The sequence below is a fragment of the Crassostrea angulata genome, chromosome 3, assembly GCF_025612915.1.
Source record: "Crassostrea angulata isolate pt1a10 chromosome 3, ASM2561291v2, whole genome shotgun sequence".
NCBI classification, from domain to species: Eukaryota; Metazoa; Mollusca; class Bivalvia; order Ostreida; family Ostreidae; genus Magallana; species Magallana angulata.
In genome coordinates, this window is record NC_069113.1 from 41,995,410 (window position 1) to 42,018,092 (window position 22,683).

Genomic DNA, 22,683 nt, shown 5'->3' on the forward strand with positions numbered 1-22,683 from the left:
TTTGTCTCCAGGACACATGGCAAAAAATAAAGAAGTTGAACTTACAACAATGTGGTTTCTAATCCAGATCAGGTTTTGCAAACTATTGACCCAGTATCTTGGTTCTACAAGTAAAAGATAAGTTCACATAGACTGTTCTATTCTATGGTTAGATGAAGTAAGCTACATGTGCCTAAGCTGGCTATATATGTTTTCTACATGTAACTAATGAAAATACACAAGGCCAAAGATTTAGGAAATATGGTTAAAAAGGCATGGCTCTGGTACGGGTACATTGTACATACCTAAGTAAATTCTAAATACGCCATCCACATAGTGTAGAGTTAATGGCCCTAGGAAAAGGACCTGCAATGGAAGAGTTTTATTAGCAAACACAGTTCCTACTGCAAAATATATCAGTATGCAAATGTTCTTATCAATAATTCTGACTAATATACTGGTACATGTATATATAAACAAATATACCCCAATATACACATTTTATACAATGAAGAGAAGGAGAAAGTGAGAAATCAAATTCTCATAAACATGAGAACCAGCATCAATCTTACCATAGTGAGAATCAGTGGCAGGATAAGGGATGGTATGAAGCCATGGAGTCGAATTCCCAGCCACTCCAGGAAGGTGTGGGCCTACAAAAGTATAAAAAAGAAAAGAATTTGTTAATACATGTCATGATAAAGATTTTATTTTATATCTTGTTCAAAACTCCTGACATTAATATACCAATTTTAGCAAAGAGATGTATCATCTGAACATAGCAGGGGTATTTATAATTAATGACGTCCAATAATTAACACTCTGAATGGACTTAGCAGACTATTAGAATCAAGTCATTGCATACTGCATGTCACTATTGTGAAACAATGTGAGATTTGAGCTAATAAAATTTTGGGTGAATATGTACTAAAAGACAATATTGTATGACTGAATATTTCTGCAAAATTTTATTTTTGCTATATTTTCTTCAAAATAAAAGCTTAATCCATAAAAGTGGTTAATTATTGGTAATATACTTGAAGTTCAACATCAATTCAGATACACAAACAATTACATGTGCCTATTTTGTTCGTAAAACGCACATATCACAATAGCAGAAAAAGCAAACTTATTTTTGGGTATAAAAATGAGCGTCTCACAGTTGCAGCATTCTTTTCCCTAGCAGAGTTCGAACAGAGAGGAATTGCGAGACTAATTAAAGTATGATTTTAATAGGTGGGTTGCCTTGAGAGAGAGGCTTGCCACATTGATAATCTAAGAACAGTCTTGTTTGGAGGCCGACCATTAGTTGGTTATTTTAGAGGCTGTCCTCTTGGAGGCTCCAATGGCTTAGCTGTCGCTGATACTCTAATAGTATTAGGGAAGAGTTATGCCTTTAGTTAGAGGTAGTACAATTTCCGTCCTGCATAAGGCATTAACACAGTGACTGCCTCTGCTGAGGGTTTACCTCTATAGTAGGTTATAAAGCATGGGCATGCCGCAGGTAATCACTACCACCTGAACAAGGCATAAATTGTGTTAACTTCATGGTATTATTAAAGTTTTGATCCCGGTCAACCATATTATATAAATTTTGTGATTTTACCTTAAATAAGGGAAGGCCATTTAATTTTCGTAAATATTTGAAAGCCAATAATAATCAACAATCAATTTAGAGAGGATAATTATTATTGTTTAACATTTGAATATTTAACCCAGACCCTAGAAATGCGGTACATAGAATTACCGAAATACCCGGGATTTACCGAAATACCCATGCAGTGAAAACACCGAAATACCCGGTGAAAACACCAAAATGCCCATTATTATGCCAAAAAGAGTGTATATTTAGTATTGTATATAGATAGTTATTGTATATAAAGATAACTTTTTGAATAAATCAGCCGATTTTCGTGGTTATTGATTAAAATGCAATTCTTCCAAGAAAGACAACTCTTTCATTAAATTTAGTTTTCAACGTGTTGATAAAAACCCAATGTAACTAAATCTATAATAATCTTTTTATTAATTTATTTAGTTGAATTAAATCAAAAGATTATGCATAGTACAAATTTAAAGAATAAACTAAGGGGTATGATCATTTATCAGTTTTCACTTGCACAAAGTAATTTATAGTCCAGTCAGTTTTGTTGATAGAATTGTTGATAGAATTGCTGTTCGTAGAGCAAAAAACAATTTCTTTTGTCAGCCGTCGTTCAGATGTACACAGTCACTGACGTAGTCTTGCGGGTACTTTATTTTTCTGAGGGGAATTATCGACGGATTCTTCATGATAATAAGTTTCTTGTTGATCTTCTTCCCCTGTGCTTCAAATCTTTAATATGTCATATGTTTTGAAAACTTGAATTTTCCTCTAGAAAGGACTTCACACACATAAATTTGATAGATTATGCACATATTTTTCAACACATCCACTAGCTTTACAATGTTTTTAAAGATTTCGCTTGGCGATGACGTGTTATATACGTGTGCAAGAGAAAGGGGCAATTCTGATAGAAAAAGGAATATTTATAGTATTATCATGTCAAATTTTTATATGATATTAAAAAATAAAAGCTGGTAAACTGTTCTTTTTAATTCTTAATTATTTTATTCTGGGAATAAAATTTCACACCTCTATTCGAGTGAAAAGCAATTCATGCAAGAGTTATCGTTCTTAACCCAATGTCTACACATGTTAAAAACCGCTATTTATGTCAAAATACTTACATTATCAAACTGAAAATTGGGGAAATACATTTAAACACTTAGATTCAAACTATGATGTTAAATATTTGTGCTCAAATGAGGCATTTTGGTGTTTTTGAAGGGTATTTCAGTACTTTCACTGGGCATTTCGGTAAATCACGGGTATTTCGGTAATTCTAGTTGCCCTAGAAATGACTAGGTAATAGACCCCTTGACACGTTACAATATAAAACATAATTACATTCAGTTATAGTATTTAAAGGTAAATAATTTGCTAGGACAGGGTCTTTCCACAAATAAGATTACTTACTGATTCTGCATCAGATGTTGTTCCAAAGAAAAATAGGATAATGGGAATGATGACAGTGATGATGGACACATTGATAAACCTGTGTTTTATTGTATCTGGATGATCCCTGCAATGTGAAAGTTTAGAAATTAGCAAAATTGAAATGAAACCATAAGTAAGTCCATTTATTGCTTAGCAGAAGCAGTAATGAAAGATAAAAATTCCAAATATAGAATTGAATAGATTTTCTATTTCATCTTTGAATATTACGAACCTAGATATGCATACATGATCTTTCTCTTCTTGTGGGTTCAATTTTTCAATATTTACTTTTCAGCATCATGCATCATCATTGACCTTGTAGTATGTACAAAGGTTAGAAAAATAATTATTGTTATAAGTGTTACCTGTTCTTCTTTTTATCATCTATACCAACATACAGACTGCCTACGTAGATGACAGAAAACAGCAAACACAGCAATACAGACTGCCAAGACTGCAATTCGAATATCATAGGCGCCATCTTCCTGCGGACGCACTAATTGCCGACAATGGTGGTAACCTTTAAACAATTCTTTCCAAATTTAGAAATTGCTTATATCAAAGATTAAAAACCACTTCGTAAACCCAAAACAGCGAGTTAAAGTTTATTAGTAAAATACTTAACAGCCAAAAATTTCATTTAAATTAATTTTTTTTAGGTATACTCAATAAAATATCGGGCTCGAGATACTATACATTACCGAAACTGAAAAAGGGAGGTAATATTTTTCTTTTATCACTTATGATATATATTTCCCAAGTTTGTTATGTTATGACGGATAAATGTTGAATATGATGAAAAAACTCTTGTTTTTAAATAATTTTTTATTATCGAATCTTGCCTCAAAATAATAAATTCATCAGAAATATCATAGTCATGTTGGTGGGTATTTTCACTTTCATACACATATCTACTTTCATAACCAAGACTGTAGGTAAATACGCAATTAGTCATTGTTGTTATTATCTACATATATCATATTTAGCTACATCTGTTATCTTATTATTTCATCAGCTCCATCTTAAAGTCCAGATAGGAATGATAAAATACTTCAAATCTTATTAACTAACATGTTCAACAGATTTACATATATGGCCAGAAATTAGTCTTGACTTTTACCCCTTTCTATTTGTAACCAGTAACATTGGTTACATTGGTAACAATGTTTGATTAATAGTGAACATTGATGTACTTGTGACAGGTTACAGTGGTTACTGGTAACATTATTCTCTTTTGAGAAGTGGACAGGCATAGCCTACATCCATGGATGTAGGGAATGCTGGAGAAAACGTACCCAGGAGAAAACGTACCCAATTTCTAGAGTAAAAAATAAAATATACAATGAACATTTGTATCATTTGTTGCTGTAGTTTTTAAATGCATAGTCACCATGGTCACATACTTGAATTATTAAGACAATAATTCGTAACACACATACACGAACGTGGCCTGAGCAGTTTAATTAGTCGACAATTAATCCACCATAAACGAAACCGTTAAATAATTAGTTTTTATTGCAATCTCATTTGGAGAACTAAATGATGAGTATCTCAAGAAGTCGATATCGCGTTTTTTAAAACATTTTTTTTGAAAATTATCTATAAAACAAAGTTGCTTAATAAAACCAAGTCCAAGTCTTTTAAATATTTGTTTGATTCATATATATGGAAACTACTACGAGATGTAACATTGAACAGTCAATTTGCTTCCGACGCCACTGACATGTATAATGTGGGGAGAGTGAATATTTCTTCCTCCTGCGCGGGGAGGCAATACATAATATTACATAATAATAACTCCTCAGGTATTTAATTGATTATCACTATAATTAAAATCAGGGGATCTCGAATAGAGAAACTCAAATCGTTAAGGCTACCGATAAATGGATAATTAGAAGAAGTAGACTGATAACACTTTATGAAGGTCATTATTTTGTATTAAAATAAAAGTTGCTACAATTATTATAAAGATATCATTCATAAAATGAATATATTTCTATACATCTATGCATTGAAATATGCATTAAAGTAGCATTTGAAAATTATTTAAAATGTCCAATTTATAAAGTATTAAATTCATTTATCTATGAAATTCTTACATTTCTGTATATTTATTATGCAAAATAGTATTTAAAAGTATTAAAAACTATTAAGTAGTATAATTATGAGTTTCATAGGTACATTTTCTCCAGGAGAAAACGTACCCGGGTACTTTTTCTCCTGGAGAAAACGTACCCTAGAGATTGGGTACATTTTCTCCTGGGTATGTTTTCTCCTGATACCGATATAGGCTATGCCTGTCCACTTCTCAAAAGAGAATACTGGTAACATTGGCTACAAAACAGAGTTAGGTTTGGGTTAGGATTAGGGTTAGTTTAGGGTTAGGGGTTAGAATTAGTTTAAGGTTATAGTCTGTCCCAAGATATTTATGCAGCACATTTCGACGATTTTTAAAAAAATACACTGTGCACTTGTAATAGTTGAAAGGGATAATTTCCAAGATAATTTCATTGACGCATTATCAACTGTCACTCAGAAAAATTCACAGGAACGAAAACAGATTCCTTACGGAGATTTATAATGGGGAATGTTTACATCTTTACTCCATTCGGAATACATCGCGCAATTTTTCAACGTTATCATCCGGGCTTGCTGCATTACAAAATCTCCGTAGACATCTCATTTTTAGCATTGTATCGAAACCTGATATGCTAACAGGGGCGTTTTGACTGAGAAATCTTGGAAATTTTTTATACTTTCGAATGAACATCGTTTAAACCCTGAGGTATTTATAAATATCAAGCAATTAAGCAAAATGTGAATCCAAGATATCTTGGGACAGACTATAGGGTTTAGGGTTAGGATTAGGGTAAGGGTTACCGGTAGTTAATGGTTAGGGTAACCATTGTAACCAATGTTACCAATGTAACTAATTTAAAAAAGACCCCCTGTAAATCATGAAAATGACTGTCACCACTGTTACCCTATGTCACCAAGAGAATATAGCTGTAACCATTGTAACCAAATAAAATAAGAACCTAAGCTAAACAGAAAAAAGTCTTGTCACCTCTGTTACCTTTTGTCACCAATAAAATATAGTTGTAACCATTGTTACTGGATGAAATTAAGCCATCCAGCGGAAAGAAAATAATTAGGCCTAGTTTTGTCTTAGCTTATGTTACCTTTGTGCCTTGTTACTTGTTACAAATGAAATGGGGTAAAAGTCAGGACTAATTTCTGGCCATATTGTCCTAAACTGGTATTTAACACCTGAGCAATTCTTTATATATCCTTGCTTATAACCGGTTCTTAAGAACCAGGTGACACAAACAGGTATTTGAATGAAAGCCTTATATTTCCGGATAATCAATTCATTAATACACCAAGTAGAAATTGATTTCTGTCTAATTCGTCCCCCAAACAAAAGAAATCATATTTCTTTCATTGCAGTTCTGAGAAGAATTACAATAGCTGTTTCTCCTCCAGAGACCAAGCAGAAACTATTACATGATGTAAATAAGATTACCCATAAATCAAGTCTTTTTTTTGGGGGGGGGGGGGGCTATCATGGCTATCAGTGTATTAAAGGTTCCCAAGCTATGATTTGTACAAAAAAAAAAAATGGCATGGAATATTATGTTATTCAAAAATTTTAAAATCAATTAACCAGCTGACATAACTAGCATACATGTTATATCATTCTAACTTTCAAATTCTTATTTTCAGATAAATCAAAGATGAGGAAAAAATGGCAAATGTAGCACTTATATTGGTAAGTTGAGCATGTTGATTTAGCTCAGAGAAGAATTACACAGAGGAAATAATCATAAAAGAATTGTTTACCCTTGTTGCTATGATTTATTTTGTAGGTGTTGTTAACACTCTGTTATGGGGTGTCAAGTCGCCCAATCTCAGTAATTGAATGTCCTGACCAATATGCGGAGAATATTTGGTTCAACAGGGCGGTGAAGGTATGTCCCGAAGATCGTCAAACCTACCACTGTCTGATGGTGACCAGCATTACATCAACTGCACGGTATGGAGAATTTTGCCAGAAACCAGAAAGAATTCGAAAGGGTGAGCGAAATATGAGTCTACCGGTATTTACATAATATGAAAGAAGGTCAACAAAATCAACTATCAGATGAATTTTGACTTTTGATTTTGATTTGGAATTAACTGATGATTTTGTATTTCTAGGTGAATATGTTGTGTACGATGTTACCAAAAAGACCATTGAGCACAAGGCTTGTCCTCATGGGAGATTTCAACCTGTGGAGAGGACATCCAATTCCTCCATGGCTTACCAGTGTGAGAAAGTTATGACTCCTTGCAATTTACAAGGACAAAAACCATGTGATGATGGCAGGCCTGATGAAGACAGGACTTGTGGATGTGAATTTGAAAAAGGGTACTCTCTGGAAGCTCTTGCCGATATCAGTAATAATGATGTATCCTGTGTGCACCCACTCAGTGTTGATCTGACATGCACTCAACTGGATATGTGTACAGAGGAGCAGGAGCTGAATAAGTATTACCAGTGTGTGAACAAGTGTCCCGTTGGCTACTATCGCCGGAATGGGGGCGGCTGTTTTCAGCTTCCCATCAACATGTAGGCAGTTTACTATGTTGTCTCTTTTACTTCAAAATAAGTTTTACCAGCTAATTTTGTGAATACACTGCATACATAGTCTGCTACTGGGGAATCATTTTTATTCATGGGGGTCACTGTTCGTGGGTAACCAAAATTTTCATAGTTTGTGTGGACTTATTTTCGTTGGTAGAAAGTGTAAGATAATGTTATTAAATATCACACAAAGGCTTGTGTATACGTTCCTTGGAATGTAAATTTTTGGGCAGGGTTTACCTAAGGAAGCCACAAATGTTAGTCCACCATAAACAATGATGATTCCACATTATATCGGGTATTCTTTCATGATCGAATCATGCAAATGAAAAAACAGAAGCACAAACTTAGCATGTCTTTGTTATCTTCATGAGATACCTCAAGCATTTAGGTTCATCTGTGTAAAAGAAACAAATGTCCACACTCTGTTTATGTTCACTCAGTACTAGCAAAGATTTCTGCAGTGGGGATTTCATTGGCTAATTGAAAAGTCATTCTTAGGTGACCCCAAATAGCTTCTAAAGTGTATTGTAGAGAAGCAATTTTGCAAGTCTGGTTTTAGTAAAATTGAATAGTGACTCCTTGTAAAATTTCATCCTAAACTTTTCTTTATTTCTATTAAATTTTTAAACACTTGAATTAATAATACATTGTACGGTAATTATCGGTATGTAGGTAAAATACACTGTACATTTATGATTAAGTTAGTTAGCTACTTGGATTGTAAAGAAAAAGGTTAGACAGTTGATGTTTTTGGCACATTGTTGACCTACTGAATTAAGTCAATGATAATGATAAAAAAAATCTCAATAACACTGCAGAGTTCAATATGTTCAGTTTCTATATCAGCTTTTGGTGGAAATAGAAGATGATGCTTGCATGGATCCAGAAAATTTTTCCAAGGGGGGTGGGGGTCCGACGGTTATTTGAGTTTGCCGGGGGGGGGGGGGGCATATTTTTTGGCAATTTTGTAATTTAATTTAAAGAGATATGAATTTTCCAGGGGGGGATCTGGACTCCCTGACCCCATCTTGATCTGCATATGGGATGTAAGAAATAAAATTAATGGAAAAAATAAAAAATGAGATTTCAGCACAGGCAATGGAGTACATGAAGCATAGAGAGTATTTAATTTAAATTTTCTTTTTTTATGAAGTTCATCTACTCCAAGCCCGACTATCACCACAAAAACCAATTTGGTTACAACAACAGTCAAAGGTAATACATGTATAGAAAGGTATAAGTTAAATGTATTAAACTAATATGATTATCCAGGCTGTCAGGCCAAGACAACAATATTTTGGGCATTCTTTTTTTAATCTGAAAAATACGGCCAGTTGGTAAGGAAATAAGTTAAATATAATTTTTTTCACATTGCCAATCGGACTGAACTCATACACTTTGTTTTTCTAATTGTCAATGAGACAAGACCAAGACTGGACAAAAAAAAACCTAATTAATATTAGAAAAATCTAATCTTCATCAAACAGGGTTAGATAACTGGTATACATTTTGTCATGTAGCATTTTTAAAATTTTTAAAATCATTTTCATATACTAGTATTCATTTGTTTTTGGTAGATGATTCAGTAGATAATGTGATGATACCCAATAAGGAGAATGACAAAGGTGCAATTGCAATTGCAATGGGAATTGTTTCCATTGTGTTACTGATGACAGCAATATCTGCTGGAATTTTTTGTTATTGTTGGAAACAAAACTGTCCAGGTAAGATAAATACACTTCCCCCAATTTTCTTTTGTTATGGTGGCTGGATGGTAAAAAATAACTCTCATCTGATCTACATACCTTAAAATCTTAGATACGATTATTTTTAGCCAAAGCATGTTTTTTTTTTTAAATATACAAATTTGTTTTTTTCTCTTTAACTTTAATAAGAGATTTTCTTCTCACTGAGATATGGACATGATCAATACAGCTCTTTTAAAAGTACCGGTAAAAAAAAATTCTGTGTATATGATATATATGTTAACTTTTTGATTAATTTTGAGATCATGCTTCATTGTGTCAAAGAACTGCGAACGCTAACGCCCGTTTCCAGCCTACATTTTACATCCAAATATTTCGGAATTTCTGTCAGATATTCAAAAACTAAGTTTTGTACTAAAAAGTATAATCAAATCCTAATCAATTTATACAAAACAAAATTTGTAATAAAAGTATTTATTTTTAAACAAAAGTTTTGCTAACGTGGGGTCTAAAAAAAAAATTCATTGAAATCGGTCTCTATGAGTGAGGAAAATTTACGATATGCATTAAAGTAAAATTTCATTTTAATTCATATCTGTTAATTAGTTTTCAAAAATTTACAAAGCAAAATTCTTTTTTTGGAATGTATTTCGGTCTGTAGACATATGTTCCCCCCCGTGAAACAACAAACCCTTTGGTAAAAATATGCTAAATAACAATAATTAAATCCCCTCAAAAGGAATTTTTGTTTCCCGGGGAGGAAAGATGTTTTAAAAAACATTTCCGTTTTCCATTATTTGCTATTATGAAATGAGCTATTTTAACCCAAAATACAAAGTTATCTTGCTTTGTTTGACCAAATCATTTATATTTAATGAAAATATACATAAATGTTTACATTATAATAAAAATTAACTTAATTAGACAACTTTCAAAAAATGAGTTTAAGTTAGGCGGCTAGACAATGCTATCGTTCGCAGTCCTTTGGATGTTGAATGTCTTGACCATGTTAGCTGAGGTCACTGAAGGAAAACAATTATTAAAATCTGAAAATTTAGAAATATTTCATAAATAAATTGACCTTTTTGGTAAGTTTATAAGTTGTTTTGAATGTTCAAATGAAGAAAAAAGATTTGTTTGACACAAATTTCTGAAAGGCTGGATTTATTTTCAATATGTCTTGTTTATGAAGATTTATTTTGCCTCTTAAGGAGTCTTTAATTCACATTGATGAAAATGGCATTTGTTTGTTCATAGAATATCAACTACTTTTTAAGGTTTATATATATAGCTCTGGTCAGCTATTCTGATCACTTTTTGTCCTGCATCCGTCTGTCTGTAAATTTTTTACATTTTCAACTTCTTCTCCAAAACCACTAGGCCAATTTAAACCAAAATTTGCACAAAGCATTCTTAGGTAGGGTAAATTCAAGTTGTTTTTTTTTAAGGCGTCGAGCTAATGCTCGGCAGCCTTCTAGCGATCGTCTGGATTGGCAATCGTCCAAAAATTCACGCGCTGCACCGCCTTTTAAATGCGCATAAGGAATAAGTTCCTAAAAGTATTAAACGTATTACAAGATTTTTTTTTCCATTTATTCAACTAAATTGTGTACAAAAAACCCAACTTTGCCTCCCTGGTGATTGACAACTCATTGCATAAGAATAAATTTGCTTAATCAAGAAATGGCGGATGAATACAATCAGGCCTAAGTGTAAAGATTCACTAGATATTATTTTAGTTTATCGCTTACATTTTAATTGGAGACCGTGCCCGATAGAAATAACATTTTAGATGTAAATTTAATTGTTTTCGGGCACGGTCTCCAAAATAAATGTAAGCGATAAACGTATCTAGTAATTTCGTTGCAAAAAATAAACTCGATAATGCAGTTAGTTTGGTCGAGCATTTTAGATAGCACGTGTTGTGGATTTGTTTGTAAACAACCATACCATAGGAAATCTTGTTTCAAACGGGAATTGAAGTAAATAAATGTATGTTTTATTATTATTATTAGGGACACACTGTTAATGTATTCAAATTATGAACCTGTGAAAGTTGTTCAAAGACTGTTTGAAGCAGAAAGAAACAAATTATTTTTGAACTTTGAAATTTCTTCGATTTTTGCAATTATGATGAGTTATTGTATTAAAAAAGCACCACTACCTATTTTATAAGAAAATATACTGATTTTTGTTTTTAAAGCAGCAGAAAACATAATTCATTTACTTTCTATTCTAAGTCTAATATCATTTGATATGACTATTAGTACAGAAATTCAAATTATTGGTATCATTCTATATAAAAGAAAAAAATGTCAGCTCGACGCCTTTGTGGCCGTTCCGGCCTTTGATTTTATGAAGGGCCTTGCCTTCTTTCAAAGGGAGATGATTTTGTTTCAAACGGGAATTGAAATAAATAAATGTATGTTTTATTATTATAATTAGGGACACACTGTTAATGTATTCAAATTATGAACCTGTGAAAGTTGTTTGAAGCAGAAAGAAACAAATTATTTTTGAACTTTGAAATTTCTTCAATTTTTGCAATTATGATGAGTTATTGTATTAAAAAAGCACCACTACCTATTTTATAAGAAAATATACTGATTTTTAAGGCGTCGAGCTAATGCTCGGCAGCCTTCTAGCGATCGTCTGGATTGGCAATCGTCCAAAAATTCATGCACTGCACCGCCTTTTAAATGCGCACTAAAAAAATAAGTTCCTTAAAGTATTAAACGTATTACAAGATTTTTATTCCATTTATTCAACTACATTGTGTACAAAAAATCCAACCTTGCCTCCCTGGTTATTGATAACTCTTTGCATAAGTATAAATTTGCCTATTCAAGAATGGCGGATGAATACAAAAGGTGTAAACATTACTAAATATTATTTTAGTTTATCGATTACATTTTAACTGGAGACCACGCCCGATAGAAATAAAATTTGATATGTAAATTTATTTGTTATCGGGCACGGCCTCCAAAATGAATGTAAGCGATAAACGTATCTAGTGATTTTGTTGCAATAAATAAACACGATAATGCAGTCGGTTTGGTCGAGCAAAAAATAGCATGTGTTGTGGATTTGTTTGTAAACAACCATACCATAGGTAATCTTGTTTCAAACGGGAATTGAAATAAATAAAAGTATGTTTTATTATTATAATTAGAGACACACCGTAATCAATGTATTCACCTTGAAAATTGTTCAAAGACTGTTTAAAGCAGAAAGAAAATACATGTATAATTTTTTTTTAACTTTGAAATTTCTTTGATTTTCGTAACTATGATGAGTTATTGTATTATAAACGCATCACAACATATTATATATGGAAATATAGTGATTTTTGTTTTTAAAGAACGCAAAACATAATTCATTTACTTTTTTATTCTAATATGTATTATTTGATATACGACTATTAGTACAAAAATTCAAATTATTGATATCATTTTATCAATCTATATAAAAGAAAATGTCAGCTCGACGCCTTTGTGGATGTTCCGGCCTTTGATTGTTTTTAAAGCAGCAGAAAACATAATTCATATACTTTTCTATTCTAAGTCTGATATCATTTGATATGACTATTAGTACAGAAATTCAAATTATTGGTATCATTCTATATAAAAGAAAAAAATGTCAGCTCAACGCCTTTGTGGCAGTTCCGGCCTTTGATTTAAATTAGTCACAAGTGTTTAACAAACACCTCCTTTGTGTATATGACTCCATCAATCTAACAGGTGAGCAAGGTGACCCATGGGCCTCCTGTTTTATAATAATAATAGAGGAGAAATACTTAATGAATGTAAAGGGGGTTTAACAGGCATACAGTAACTAGAGGACAAACTTACAGACTTGTTTAAAATTAATATCTTTCTACAATTAACATTTGTTTTCATCATCAAAACAGGGATATCTGCTGTCTGTGGACTTTGTAACCAAAGTACAGATGACACCAATGGAGCTAATGGCTTCCCTGCTTGTATTGTCTGCTGCCATGTTACACGTAAGTCTTAGGAACTCAAATTTGAACATTAAAAAAAAAAAAATTGTTTGGATCTTCTGATAATGAGTTAGTGAAGACTATAACTTGTAAAAAAGAAAATGATTAAAAAAATATCACTTATTTTCAAAATTTGACCAATCCCAATTATTTTAAAACAAACTGATCCAGCTTCAGATTGCCTAAAAATTAAAAATCAATAATATTTCCATCGATTAATCAAATGAATTTAATTGTTCAGTTAATTTACAAACCTCATTACAACCAAGCATCATTACTTTCAAAAGAAGTTGTTATAATTGTCAAGTATAATATTTGTTTACATTTTCTATAATTTGAGTCTTGAACAGCTCAATTCTGATCAGATGAGGTTTAATTCTGACGATTAGCACTATTTCTTAAATTTCACAATTTTGTTTACTTTCTTAAAAGAGTGCTTAACATTTCTTCTGTATAAGACATATCTCTTTCAAAAAATTTAAATGGGGGGGGGGGGGGGGGGTTGAAAAATATGAGGAAAAGATAAGTTAATGAATCATTGAATTCATTTGTAAAAAACGGTGTAAAACTGTATTTAATGGTTGTAAACTATAGTTTACAAATGCTAATCTAAGTTTGTCTGTAATAAGAAGTTAACAATACATTTCGGTGATAAATATAGATTATTTCACGTCTGTAAACTATTATTTACATTCGTTAACTTTAGTTGAAAGTTGTTAATCATACTGGTAGTTTCACAAATTCTGCAACTTACTATATTAAGTCTTATAAAATATTTTAGTGAAGTCTACAGATCTTTAAACTGTATCTGTAAGATAAATTATGTTTTGCTTTCACAGATGATAGTTTCAGTGGTAATTATAGTTTACATTTTTAAAACATTAATTACGTTAATTAATTGCGTTAATTACAGTTCAGGTATGTGGTTTACAGGCTTTGCATGAAACTATGTTTAGCTCATTTTTGTGAATTTGGTATTCCATACATGTACATAGGCCTTTTGATTTTGGCTCAGAGCTTTTGATAGGATTTAATTTTAAAAAATATGATTAATATGTATTTTTGTTATTGTAGATCTTAATCAGAAGATAAATGTGAAGAAAGCAGACACAGTAGCAATGGGCAATAAAAGTAAAATAACGAGCCTTGACACGGTAATTATTTCCTGGTATTGCTTACTTTCATACTGTAAATTCCTTATTTTATGTAAATCGGAATAATATAAAATCGCAACCATCAATTTTTTGTTGTCATTTTCTATAGTTCAAAAGAGTCTGAAAAATAAAAGCGAGGTTTAAAAATCTGATATATCCTAATATCTTAGGACTTGAATGATATGAGATTTGAAGGAATTTTATATGAGAAAAAACTTTATTTTCGCTTTACTTTTTACTTTTACACCTCTTTACTTCACTTTTATTTTTACCAAAACTAAACAAGCTTGCAGAATTGATATGGAAATTTATTTTGATTCATTTAGGGATAAGTTATTCAAAGTGTTTTTAATTTTGATATCATTTGCAGAAAAAGAAAAAAGAGAAAAAGAAGAAAAGTGAAAGTGTTGAAAGTCTTCCTCTTCTTAATTATGAAAAACAAGTAAGTCTTTACACAACACATTCACATGTATTTGATGAGACCCATTGTTAAACTGAATGACAGCTGGAGTCTGTTCCAAGATATTTATGCAGCACATTTGAACAAATTTTCATAAAAATACACATACCTGTGAAAGAAGTGCTATTAAGATAAATGAAAGGGAAATATCCAAAATAATTTTGTTAACACATTATCGTTTTTTCACTAAGAAAAATTCACAGGAATGAAAACAGATTTCTTGTGAAGATTTTAAAAAATGGGATATTTTGATATCTTTGCTCCATTCGGAGGTCACTCTTAATACCTCACACAATTTTTCAATGTTATCATCCAGGTCTGTTGCAATACAAAATTCCTGTAAATGTCACATTTTTTAGCTGTGTATTAACTGAAACCTGATAAGCTGATATTAAGGAAAAATCTTGGCAATTTTTCATACTTTTGAATGAACATTGTTTGAACCCTCAGGTCGATCATTATAAATTTTGAGTAATTAAGCAAAATGTTAATTCATTTGATGTTTCTTGAGACAGAGTATTGATTAGACGATAGTTATGTCAAAAAGGAATTGAATAGAAAACATATGTGATTCAGGTGTAGATGTGTCAGAAAAGAAAATGATTAGTTGATTAATCATGTATTTTTAGATTTGCAGATAGCTATGACAAAAAAGCACTACTAGATGAATGAATTATGAGTTATGATTACCGGTATTTGGGTTAATTTGTCAGTGTAGACAAAATTAGACATGGATTATGAATGTAGACAATAACTTTACTTCGATCGTAAAAAGGATGTTTTTGCATTACATTTTTATCAAATGCCTCGACACAATCTATTTGATCTAAGTGAATTTAATACTACAGTGTGATAATGATAAAATAAAATTAGGACAACACTTTGAGTTATCATATTTCATACTCTCTTGAATATACATGACATTGGTATTTGTGGTAATGATATCTATCAAAACAGTTTTAGGTAAAGCTGGTCAGAAATGAAGTATAACACTTTGACTTAATTAAAAAAAGAAAAGAAAAGTGAATGTTGTGCACAGGGTGTGTGCATTGTGTTAAAGGGGCATGGTCACGATTTTGGTCAAATTTTATTTTTCTGTTTTTATTTTTTTAAATGCTTTATGAATGCATTACTAACGATCAAATGAAATTTGGGTGCCCGTCGATGAGTTTTAAGCAAGATACAGGGCTTACAATTCTTCGTCATGTAAACAAGGCTCGTGCCTTGTTTTTGTTTACATAGGTTGAATATACCAGTTAATATATTTCAAGATGATTTGTCTATATTCCTATTTATTTTAAGCATAAATAAACAGTTCCTAACGATTAACACATTCATTTTAGGTCTAAAACTGGAGTTTTCACTTTAACATTCAAAATGTAAACAAAAGCTTTGTTTACATAGCGAGGAATTGTAAGCTCTGTAACTCGCTTATAACTCAACAAATGACACTCAAATTTTGGTTGCCTATTAAAAATGCCTTACTGAAGCATTATAAACAATAAAATCCAAAAAATAATCTTTGACCAAAATAGTGACCATGCCCCTTTAAACTCAGGGTGTGTATTCTTGGATAGCAAAAACATGGTACAACATTACATAAATGAAATATTTGGAGTTAATTTACATATCACATATTTTCAACTGGTATGATTTAGTTGATAGTATTTAACTTTACACATGGCAAGATTAGACATATAGGGGTTTTAAAATACTATTGAATCTCATATTGAAATAAAAAACTTTCAAATTAATAGTTGAATTGTTATTTTTGTTTTACCAGGATATTACAGATGATGGTGGAAAGGAAGACAGTGATGACTTGACAGTACCTAAAGCAATTTCTGGTTCCAAGGTGTGTAGGAAGCAGTATTTTTCTATATGTACACTCTACCAGTTTATCAAAGATGATCATAAATTCTGTCTCTCAATATTATGTTATACTGTAGATTTCATATTTTACAGGAGTATTTAATTCCACGATTCAACTGTTTTGCATCAAATTGCGAGAATATAAAATTGTGCACACAGATTTTTTTATCATACAGGTGTAGTTTCATATAGTATACATCTGTCTGATATATGAAAGTGAGATTTTAAAATCTGCAAGGTGTGCTTCTTGAAATTTTACCAAGATATTTATTCCTCCTGTTTCATTAGGAATCAGTATTCTAACCAAAAGTTTACATCTGCTTTTTAGCCCACCTGTTGTCTATCCATCCATCCTTCTGTCCATCTCTGTAAACGTTTCACATTTTTTACTTCTTCTATATAACCCCAGGACCAAATTAAGCTAAACTTGGTACAATGCATCATTATAGAGAAGGAATTTTAAATTGGGCAAAATCCTTTCTGAATGAGAGACAATTGTGAAAATAGGGTGTGTGTCTCTAAAAATCCTCTTCTCAAGAACTGCATTGCTTCTATTTGTTAGATTACTATGCAAGCATCCTCAAATAATTCAGATTCTTAATTGTAATAACTGCAATCCGAGACTAATACAAGGGCCCTAAGAGAGGTTCAAAGTTTTACATAGAAACTAGACTTTGACCCGTGCGTGCACGGGTTGACATTGCATATGATATTGGACATTTACGAAATAGATAAATCGACAAACTGTATTGTTGACATTCAATCGCAACTTCTCTGGCCTTTCCGGCAAGCTCGAAAAACACCTTGAATGTATTAACATCACCTGATGTTAGAATTTTATACAAAATGGAGTTTCTTCCTGTCATGAATCATATATCCTGAACTGATATAATGATCAGACGAGTTCTTTGGAATTGCCCGATGTCCGTATCAGAAACAACCAAAACACCAAAATAAACAAACAAATATTTAATAAGAAAAAAATACATATAAGAAAAAAAATAAATGAAAGAAATATTAAATCAGATTCTAAAAGAGAGAGTCGACTCTAATTTCAACAACAAATCTTTAAATTGACTTCAAAACAAAATATTCTTTCCAAAATTTAAACACTTTAATTTTTCAAATATGTTTAGATTTTCAAATAAATTCCTTAAACTCGTTTATCAACTTTCAAATTGATTTCACAAAAATATCACTTCAATTATATGAAAAACAAATATTCAAAACAATGAAAGTGAAATTTCAATAAATTTTGTAACTTTTCCTTTTCCTGGCTCCTCGGTATATTTTCGGTGACTTTACACCCAAACCCCGGACATCACATAGACAGACACACGGACAGATAACACAACCGTTGTTCCGGTACGTAGACAGTTAGGACACCACAACACAACACACATATACACACGTCTCCAGCGTAGACCGCTCCCGGTCACCATACAATGACGCCACGAGTCCCCGATATGGATGAAAAATGGCGGGTCTGGCGCTCCGTACTTGTCTCCGACGTTGTGGTCATAATTCAGCTGGTATAAACCGTCATCCCCTTTAATACAATTTCTTTTAAAATAGAATGGAATATACTTGAAACAATTTATCGTTAGTGTTCAGTTCTAAAATGACAATTTTCCATTCGAACACGTGCTTTTAAAACTAAGCTTTCTAACATAGCAAACAAACCAATTAAACATACATAACATTGAAAAAACAAACAAATACCTTAAAATTGGTGACAAACACACAGAAATGTATAAAGTAGGGAGAAGTTTCCCAATCTTGGAGACTACCACGTGCCTCTGAATAGACACATGTCCACTCTGCTGGACTGCACGGACTGGAGTGCGGTATTTAAAATTAGATGTGTACACGTCACTCCAGTGACAGGTTTAGAGAGTAAAAAGAAAAGCGGGAAATTCAAACATATATATTTAAAATCATATCAAGTACGTTACACTTCCCATTAAAATAAGTATCGGCTAGACAGCCTTGTATGTCACTTCTGTGTTCTATTTCAGGGTATATCATTGACATTAATGAAGTATAGGTCACATCTCAACAGATCCTAAAATGCATTGTATTCAGAGCAAGTTTTTTAAAAGGGGGGGGGGTGTCATGGACGCCTAGGTAATGCATTCAAGGTGTTTTTCTGATCTTGACGGAAAGGCCCGAGAAGTTGCAGTTGATTAAATGCACTTAGTTAGAGTTATCTCTCATATTTCTTTGATGAACAGAATATAAGACAAATTTTCAATGAAAATTTTCACGTACTTGTAGTATCGTTTCTGAGTTTATCCATGCAAATGTGATATTGTGGAAACATAAACTAAAGAGCCTCCTGTGATTTAGCATGAATGTAATGTGCATGTGCAAGATTGTAAAATCCAAAGAATTCAGATAATTTCCGGATTTTTTAAAGGAATTTTAGTTGATTATTAATTGGCAAAGCTTGATTGAGAAAAAATGAAAACAAATTGGTAATATTCAAGAACCAATAATGTTTAAAATATATAAAACAAAAGACAGTACTCTTCCGATTTCTCGGTATTAAGCCCAAAAATTCGAGTCTATTATGTAGTAGTATAGATTTATTGGGAAAATGAGAATCTTTTCTCAAGAACTGCCATTCTCCAATTTGTAGTATTACTATGCTAGCATCTTAAAAAAATATAGATAAATATAATTGTGAAAATCGTGAACACAGACTAATATGGGGACCCTAAGAGGGGTTGAAAGTTTAATATAGAAATATGTAGGGAAAATGTTAAAAAACATCTTCTCAAAGAACTACAATATTACAGTTTGTGAGATTGTTCTACAACAATTCTAAGAAAAGGTAGATTCTAAATTGTTTAAAATATGACCCCAGACTATTACTGGGGCCCAAGAGGGGTTCAAACAAAGTTCAACTTAGAAGTTTATGGTAAAACTGTTTAAAACCTGCAACAAAATGATACAATGAACTGTTGTTCATGGGCCTTTTGTTTGGGATATTCATCTCATATACTGTAGATGTATAGAGCCAAAGGTGGATTTCAAAAATCTACTAGGAAAGTCTTGTAAGAGAAACAAATTCTAAAAGTGATAACAGCAATATAGATAAAGTGAAATTTTTTTTTTCAGGGGTCGGATTCTGATGACTGTGTAAATGACGATGCCCTGGATCCAGAGGCCACAACCCCTAAAGAGATAGCCAGTGACAAGGTATGGATGACAGTCATGACAGTAAAGTATACCATGGTTTTATCAATATACATGTATGTATTTGTTCATTGCAGTACAATATCTATTGTTATACTTTCATGTTAAATACTGAAATCTGATTGGTTAAGACGCAGTTAATAATATTTACTATTACCCTCAGCGTTAGCAACGCACTTGGCAACGGGTAACATTAAAAAATGTTACATGCGCGAAAATTATGCGCGTACGGTTCGCTGTAGAATTCATGTTATTCCTATATAAAAGCAGTAAAATTTTCTTAAAAATTTTAAAAAAGACATTCAGTATAACAAAATAAATAGTGCCTGTTTGGGAGGATAACAGTTGAAATTGACACCCCTCGAAAACCATTGTCAACCTCCGCTTCGCGTCGGTTGACAATGGTTTTCTCGGGGTGTCAATTTCAACTGTTACCCTCCCAAACAGGCACTATTTATATAATAACACATTGAATGGATTATTTGCCACAAATTTACATATTCTTGAAACTGTGACTCTCATAATCATTAAATATTAATGCCCATGAATATTATGAAACCACAGTAATACACATTTAATGAAAACCAAATGATCCCTTAATTTCTCATCAAGTGCTTTAGGGGTGGTGCCAAAAAAAATGCACTTCTGATATAATTGATGCTTGGTTTGTTAGGACCCAGATCCAGATGACAGTGTGGTTGAAAATACAGCAGATGCCAACTCTACAGTTCCGAAAGAGGTTGAAAGCACAAAGGTATGGGTGATACATGTATTACAGTTCTTATAAACTTATAATATTTTTAATACTGTAAATTCCTTATATTACGCGAGTACTTAATTCCAAGATCCTGCTGTTTTGTATCAAATCGTGAGAATATAAAATCGTGAACTCGGATCCTTTATCCATATTCCTTATAGTTCTCAACTCTCAGAAAAAAAATGGCGAGGTTTGTGCGAGGAGAGTTTCTCGCGATTTTACGCGGATATAAATTCGTCGCATTTAATTAGGAATTTACAGTACCACAAAAAATAATTGTTTACATTTACACATTGTTACTGATAGTGTTGTATTTGTGTTTTGTAAAAACTTTTGATTAGAAATGAGAGAGAGAGAGAGAGAGAGAGAGAGAGAGAGAGAGAGAGAGAGAGAGAGAGAGAGAGAGTTTAAGAACCTGAAATTTTAGCCCTTTTGAAAATCTTCAATAATAGATGAAATTAAAAGAACTTGATATTCGACTCCAGGAGATTGAAAGTGTGGAAAAAGAAGACTGCAATGAGTACATGAAGGACATGAAGCTGGCTGCCAAGAAGAAGGGTTGGGAAGTAGAGGATGTTCCTAAAGATGGCAGCTGTTTTTATCACTGTGTTCTGAGACTCTATGTATCCAAAAATGGCTGGGATGTGTCCACTCTGCGGAGGAAACTGAGGAAATACCTTGAAAGCAATGCCAAACAGTACAAAGACTTTGTACCCGAGAGTTGGGAAAACTTATTGAGAGGCACTGAGAACAACAAATGGGCGGATCATGTAGAAATCAAAGCCATGGCTGAGATGCTGAAAGTTCCCATCATTATCCATAAGTTGAACTCCACTGGGGATCAGCTCGAGGTCAAGGAAGAAATTACGCCAAAGAACTGTCATGTGGAACCCCTGAACATTGGGCATATTCTGGTGAACAAAGAGGGGTTCCATTTTGTGGCCTTGGTACCAATGCGACTGACGGAGAGTTGATGAACTTTGATGTTCATTAGGTCGTCAGGAAATTTTAAGTATCTTACCAGCTCAACTAATTCCTAACAAGTGCCATATATAGAGTATATGTAATTACTTAAATTGCATAATATTTATGTTGACACAACTATCAGGGAAATCAGTGGTATCATGCTTGCATTTGTAGATCAAAGCATTTCGCAGGAAAAGATGCATTATTCTATCATCATGAAAACAAGTCTATAGAAAAAAAATATTCTAGTACCGGTAGTTAAAATTTTCATAGGAAAAATTATCACGATTGTAAAAGTATTTTTGGGGATAAAATCCTTATTTTTGACCCAAGTTTTGTCCTTTTCAGTTTACTACTAATATATTGCTTACATATAAATAGAAAAGCACACATGCATGTGCATGATTTTTTTGCAATGGGCTGTGATAAAGGAACGACTGATATTGATGAATTCCCTTGGAGAGGTTGTTAGCTGTGATACATGTTTTTTGCAATAACTTCTTTGTTTGTCATGAATATAGATGATGTTACCGTTACTTATAGAATAGGCCACATAAAGATTTTATCATCACTGATGCAGTGTCGCTCTTCTAGTTAGGGGCATTGTCGATATAGTGTTTTGCTTTGTATTATAAATGGCTGTATTTTGGTTGTGAAAGTTTCATGTTACCATTCTGTTTTCGTTTGTTTCCATGTTGCATTGTTTTGGGACCATGTTCTAACATATAAAGAACTGCGTTTTTTAGCCAACTTTTGTAGAAATGATTTTTGTTGAGTTTAATTTGTTTATGTTTGATTTATGTGTCCTTTGAAAGAAGTTTTAATGTGATAACAATATGTATTCTGTAGATTCATAAGATACATGTACCTATCAAGGTGAGCACTTTTTACCAATGTAAAACTGTTGTAAATTAT

At 32.3% G+C, this 22,683-nt stretch overlaps 1 pseudogene; it reads left to right on the forward strand.

The window, feature by feature from the left end:
- The first annotated feature begins 528 nt into the window (after positions 1-528).
- LOC128178376 (uncharacterized) overlaps positions 529-22,683 on the forward strand; it is a 31,833-nt pseudogene continuing 9,678 nt past the window's right edge.